We start from the raw sequence: 5,378 nt of genomic DNA on the forward strand, positions 1-5,378 counted from the left end.
GAAGCAGGACTTAATGCAAGGTAATGAAGTCATCGGGATCACTGTCCTCAGAGGGATTTAGAAGTTCTTGTGGAACTCTAGTCAGTTCTCTTGAGACAAGTTGTTATAAAAGAGCAAGACTAGTCTCTCTTCTCTCTTTTGCTTTTTGTCTTGCCATAGTTCTCTCGCTCAAGGGCCAGGGATTTAGCCCAGTGGTACTGGAACCTGCCTGGTAAATGCAAGGTCCCGAGTTCAATCCCTGGTACCAGAAAAAAAAAAAAACCCTCCCTTTCTCTCTTCTCCCACCATGATTCTCTCTGCCACTAGGCCCTCACTAAAGACCATAGCAATGGGACAGCTTCATCTTGGATTTTCAGCTTCCAAAATGGAGCTAAATAAACCTCCTATCTTTATAAGGTACATAGCTTCACCTATTTTGTGATAGCAACAGAAGACAGACCAAGACAGCTGAACTCACTTCTGCCTTCCACACACTACTACCAGTGAAGAACATAAATCAAGGGCCTATCAATGTTACCACTCATTCAGGGAATATTTGTCTTCATGCAGCACAGCTTAAAGACATCCACAAGGGCAGGATTTGCCATATCAACGAGCAGGAAGAAAGAACAGTGATAGGAAGGGCTCATAGGTTTTGCAGAGCAATAAGTAGGCATAGCCAAACACAGTAGTCTTGAACCAAACTCAAGACACATGACTTGAAGTCTACAGAGGAGATGAGGGTCCAGCAGAAAGTACATAGAGTAAGGACACCTGCTGCCACTCCACAGTCGTGAAGGATTTAGAACAGAGAGGTGGCACTGTCATCTAACTATGGATGGGAAAGTCAGGACACGGGCTCAAACACATGCGTGAAGCCCAAGAGTGGGTGAGAGGTCATCGATAGCCCAGATATCTGAACTCTTCCTTTCTGATTCAGGAGTCACCCAAAATCTATGTGTCAACATCATTCCAGAGCCTCAATCCATTTTATAATCCAAAATGCGTTTATTAGGATGGCTTTCCTTTCATCTGATTCAGGTTTAGTGCTGCTTCCTCCTGAAAGAACATGCTCCTGTAAGCCTTGCTTTTCCTGCTATAGGCTGGCTGAGGACAGTGGAGCAGACACAAAACTACTGTCAGTGCACGGCTAAAGACCATGGTGATTTTTATAGCATCCTATGCATTTCACATCCATGAAGTAGGAATTGGGGATCTGCACCAAATGTTTCTTCATGTGTTTACTCTACTCCTCCTCTGGAGAGGGATGAACGAGATCTTTTGTGAAAGGCATATTCTTATGCAGAGGCTGTCACTGCCAGAAAGGACTAGAGCCTCAATCTTGTGTGATGATTCCCTTACACGCACACACATACACACACATTCTACCACAGCCAGAGGAAATGATCTGTTTCTAAGCCAGGTTCTGGCTAACAGGCCTCAGGATCACTTCACTGAAACAAATTCTGGATCTCCTCAAGCTGTCAAGTCAACTGCACAAGTTGGGTAGAGAGCTAAAGTGCATTCTGGAGAGAGAATTAGGAACAGGAACACATGTGGAGCCCAACTTAGGCTCAGGTGACCCAGTGCAGGTTGTACTGCCAATTCCAGCCACCAGAAAGGTTCTGAGAAAATTCTGAGATAAGTGTTTCCGGCAATCAACACTCAACACAGGTCCAAGTCTGGTCTTAGGGCACGAGGCTTGAATGGCATTCCCCACTCTAGCTGGGCCCAGTCACCAGAGTCACTCCAAAATGTGGGACTCATACATCAGACACTTGCCTGGGTCTAAGACAGTACTGACAAGAAGCCAGCCATGTATGGAAGCTAGATTTACAATTCTGCTTGACACAATTACTGAGCACCTGCTAAGAGCCCGATACGGGGTGGGGACACAGTAGGAATCTGTGACACAATGTACTGTGCACAGTATGGCACACTAAGGTACTGCTAGTGCCATCACCTGTGTGACGTGCCATTGCTCCACACCTCAAGTCTTTCAGATGGATTCCAAATCTATCTTATAAAACGGAGAGTTGCTTTAAGCACACAGGGAGCTGTTTGCACTTCAGTGCATCTCTGATTTCACTCCATTCCGATGCATATTAAATAATAGGCAACACTGAGGTTTATTCCATGTATTCCAGGCATCGTTTACACCTCATTTATTTCGGGACAAACCTACTGCGTGGAGGGAGGGGAAGTGTGGAGAAGTAAGAACCTGGGTAGCTGCGTGTGAGGAGGAGCCTGACCCAAAACTTGGCATCAGTAGTGAAAGCAACTCTTTCTGCCCCCTTCCACTCGGGTTCCTTCCCTTCCTCCTCTCAGTGCAGGCTGTTCTGGCTGAAAAACAGAGTAAACCACTCCCCAGATGAGACTCTCAAGGATTCGTGTGGGGAGGCAGAGATAATGGCTACTCCAGGAACCATGGGACTCTTGTTCGGCCAAGAAGAGTAAACAAGCTGAGGACAGGATTAAATAGCTCAGAAATTAGAGAGATCTGGAGAGCTCTTGGGGAAGAAGAGAAGGAAAGACACAGGAGTATGTGGGGGGACAGACGGGGATGTCTATTGAGTGTCTGCTGTGTGGTATGAGAGGCAATCCTGTTTTTTGGTCTCCCTGTTAGTTTTATGTCACTGTGACAGAATACCTGAGATAACCAACTTAAAAGGAGGAAAATTTTATTTCAGAGGTTTTGGTCCATGGTCGCTGGTTCCATTGCCTGTGGGCCTGTGGCCAGGCAATACGTCATGGCAGGGTACACATGGGGGAGCAAGCTACTCACCTCCCGGGAGCAAGGAAATGAGAGACAGCATGCAAGAGATGGGCTTCGCACAATACTTTTCAAGGCCAACAATGGCCTAAAAATTCCCACTAGGCCCAACCTCTAAAAGTTTCTGCCACCTTCCAATAGCACCAAGCCCAGGGCCAAGCCTTTAGGCCCTGCACCTCTGGGAGATGTTCTGGTCCAGACTATAGAACATCTCGCAACCCTGGAGGCCAGAAGACCAACATCAAGATGTCAGTGAGGTCCAGAAGTGCTCGAGGGGAATCCTCTCTTGCCTCTTTCAGCTTCTGGAAGGTATTCTTTAGCTGTGGCTGAACAACTCCACACTCTGCCTCCACTTAGAGATGGCCCTCTCCTCTTTGTCTTTTCTTGTTTCTTATTAAGACGCTTGTCATTAGATTTAGTGCTCACCTAGATAATCCCGAATGATCTCACTTCAAAATCCTTTACCTATTTCTGCAAAAGCCTTTTTACCAAATAAGGTAATATTCACTATTCCTTTGGGTTAGGATGTTAACATATTTTTAGGGAAGGGAGTTTTAAGCCCTGTTACTGGGCTTAAAACTGACTGATACTGCAGATTTGGGAAAAACGAGAAGGAGCAGTCATCACAAAATGAATAAATAATCTCCTCACGTGAGAATTAGATGTTGCTTTGACCAACGTTCCCCACCTGGACTGTCTTTCAGGGTACCTTACTCCTTTCATCCTAGCCTGTTGCCAAATTCTGTCTTCCTTTTTCCCCCTCTCTGTGCTATTACAAACATTGGTTAAAGTGCTAAATAAAGGCTGAAACAAAAAGGTGGGAAAAGATAAATGAAAAAATGCAGAAGGCAGTACTTCAGGAAAGCTGAAATTTCTGTGCCTTAATCATACACAGCAATGCTGGCCCTTGGCAGGCATCTCAGCCCTCTCCAGGCATTTCTTTGCATCACCGATAGGTCTCTTGAAATACTTTCCCAAACAGAAGAGCAGTTCTTGCTCAAGGAAGAATTCTACCATCAGCCTGTAGAGAGCAATACATACAAACTGCCTATAAAATAACACATTCTCTTCTAGCACCTGGAAACCACAAGACTGACCTCACTGGTGTCCTGCCCATCGGGGAAGGAGGACTCGGACTTCCCTGGCTCCCTGTTTGGGAAGGGATTTTACAGAGAGTAGAGAATTCTAAGTCTAGGGAATAGTCAGGTAGGCTGTGCTATTTCTTCTTTTCTCTTTAGGACTTCAAACAATTGTTCCCAACAGAGAGCAATGCTAGTTTATGTATATCTGTGATTTCTGAGTGCAGGGTTACGTGAGGAAGGATGTACCTTCTCTGGGCTCAGTTTTTCTGTTAGTGAACCGGGAAGGGTAATACTCAGGACATCTTCAGAGAGACTGCAAAGGTTGTTCCCTTTTATCTGTTTCAGTGTAGGACTTCACGTCAGATCTCATTTGAAGCATATCTGAAGAGTAGTGAACTCATTGACTTCCAAGGGCTCCATCCAGTTACTCCTTTTGTTCAACTCCCACAATAACTATTTACTGACAGCTGCGAGGTGCCTGGCGCTGGTTCAGGCACTGGGAATGCAGCAGTAATTATCCGATAGGCATGGATCTGTCTACCGGAGCACCCACTGGAGGGGGAAGACATGATCTGATGAGACAGTTTTCGTTTGTTTTGTTTTGAGACAGGATCTCACTATGTAGTCAAACTTGCTACTTTGTAGGCCAACGTGGCCTCAAACTTTCCACCCTCCTCACTTAGGCTCCGGATACTGGGATGATGTACATTTTTAAAGGCTTACTCTAGCTGCTGAAAGGAAAGTAAATGGGGGATAAGGTGCTGAAAGTAAAAACAGCAAGATCAGCTGGGAGGATTTGCAATAAGTCAGGTGAGGGGTAAACGAAGATTCATTAAGATATCATCTAAAGGTTTTTTTTAAAAAAAATTAATTACGTGTATTGGTACATTTTAGATATATAATAGTCTGACATTCATTTTGGGGAATTTGTACCTTTACATAATCCATCTTGGTTCTTATTTTTCCCCAATTCCCCTGCCCTCCCTCAACTCCTCCACACCTCCCTATTTATTTACACTTTGTTTCCATTTTTTTCTTTTTCTCATATTCATCCCTGGTCTTCTTTCCTTTCCCCTACGCCTCCCGCTTTCCTTCCCCTTTGGATCTTGTCTTCCTATTTCACATTATCTAGTATACATTTTGATCCTTATTTACACTCTCAGTTTCTTGCAATAGAGAAAATATTAGGCATTTACACGTGTGTTCTATTTATAGCACTTAAGAGTATGGCCTCAGAGTGCAACCATTTAGCTATAAATGTCTCTAATTTCTCATTCTCTATGGCTGAGTAGTACTCCATTTTATTTTTTAAAAAGCCACATTTTCTTTAACCAGTCTCGGCGGTGGGCAATTGCACTGTTTCCAAGTTTTAACTATTACAAACTGTGCCACTATGAACATGGGGGCACATATATTGCTGTGGTATGATTCTCTTAATTCTTTTTTTTTGGTACTGGGGATCAAACTCTGGTCCTGTGCTTGTGAGGCAGGTGGCAGAATTGCTGAGCTAAATCCCTGGCCTGATTCTTTTAATTCTTTTTGGG

The 5,378-nt window shown here is 44.4% G+C and overlaps 1 pseudogene; it reads right to left on the reverse strand.

Annotated features, from left to right (window-relative positions):
• Positions 1-1,022: 1,022 nt before the first annotated feature.
• On the reverse strand, positions 1,023-1,273 carry LOC104865078 (annotated as a pseudogene).
• Between the last annotated feature and the right edge of the window lie 4,105 nt (positions 1,274-5,378).

The sequence above is a fragment of the Fukomys damarensis genome, unplaced genomic scaffold (genome assembly GCF_012274545.1).
Source record: "Fukomys damarensis isolate Sample0158 unplaced genomic scaffold, DMR_v1.0_HiC HiC_scaffold_22, whole genome shotgun sequence".
NCBI classification, from domain to species: Eukaryota; Metazoa; Chordata; class Mammalia; order Rodentia; family Bathyergidae; genus Fukomys; species Fukomys damarensis.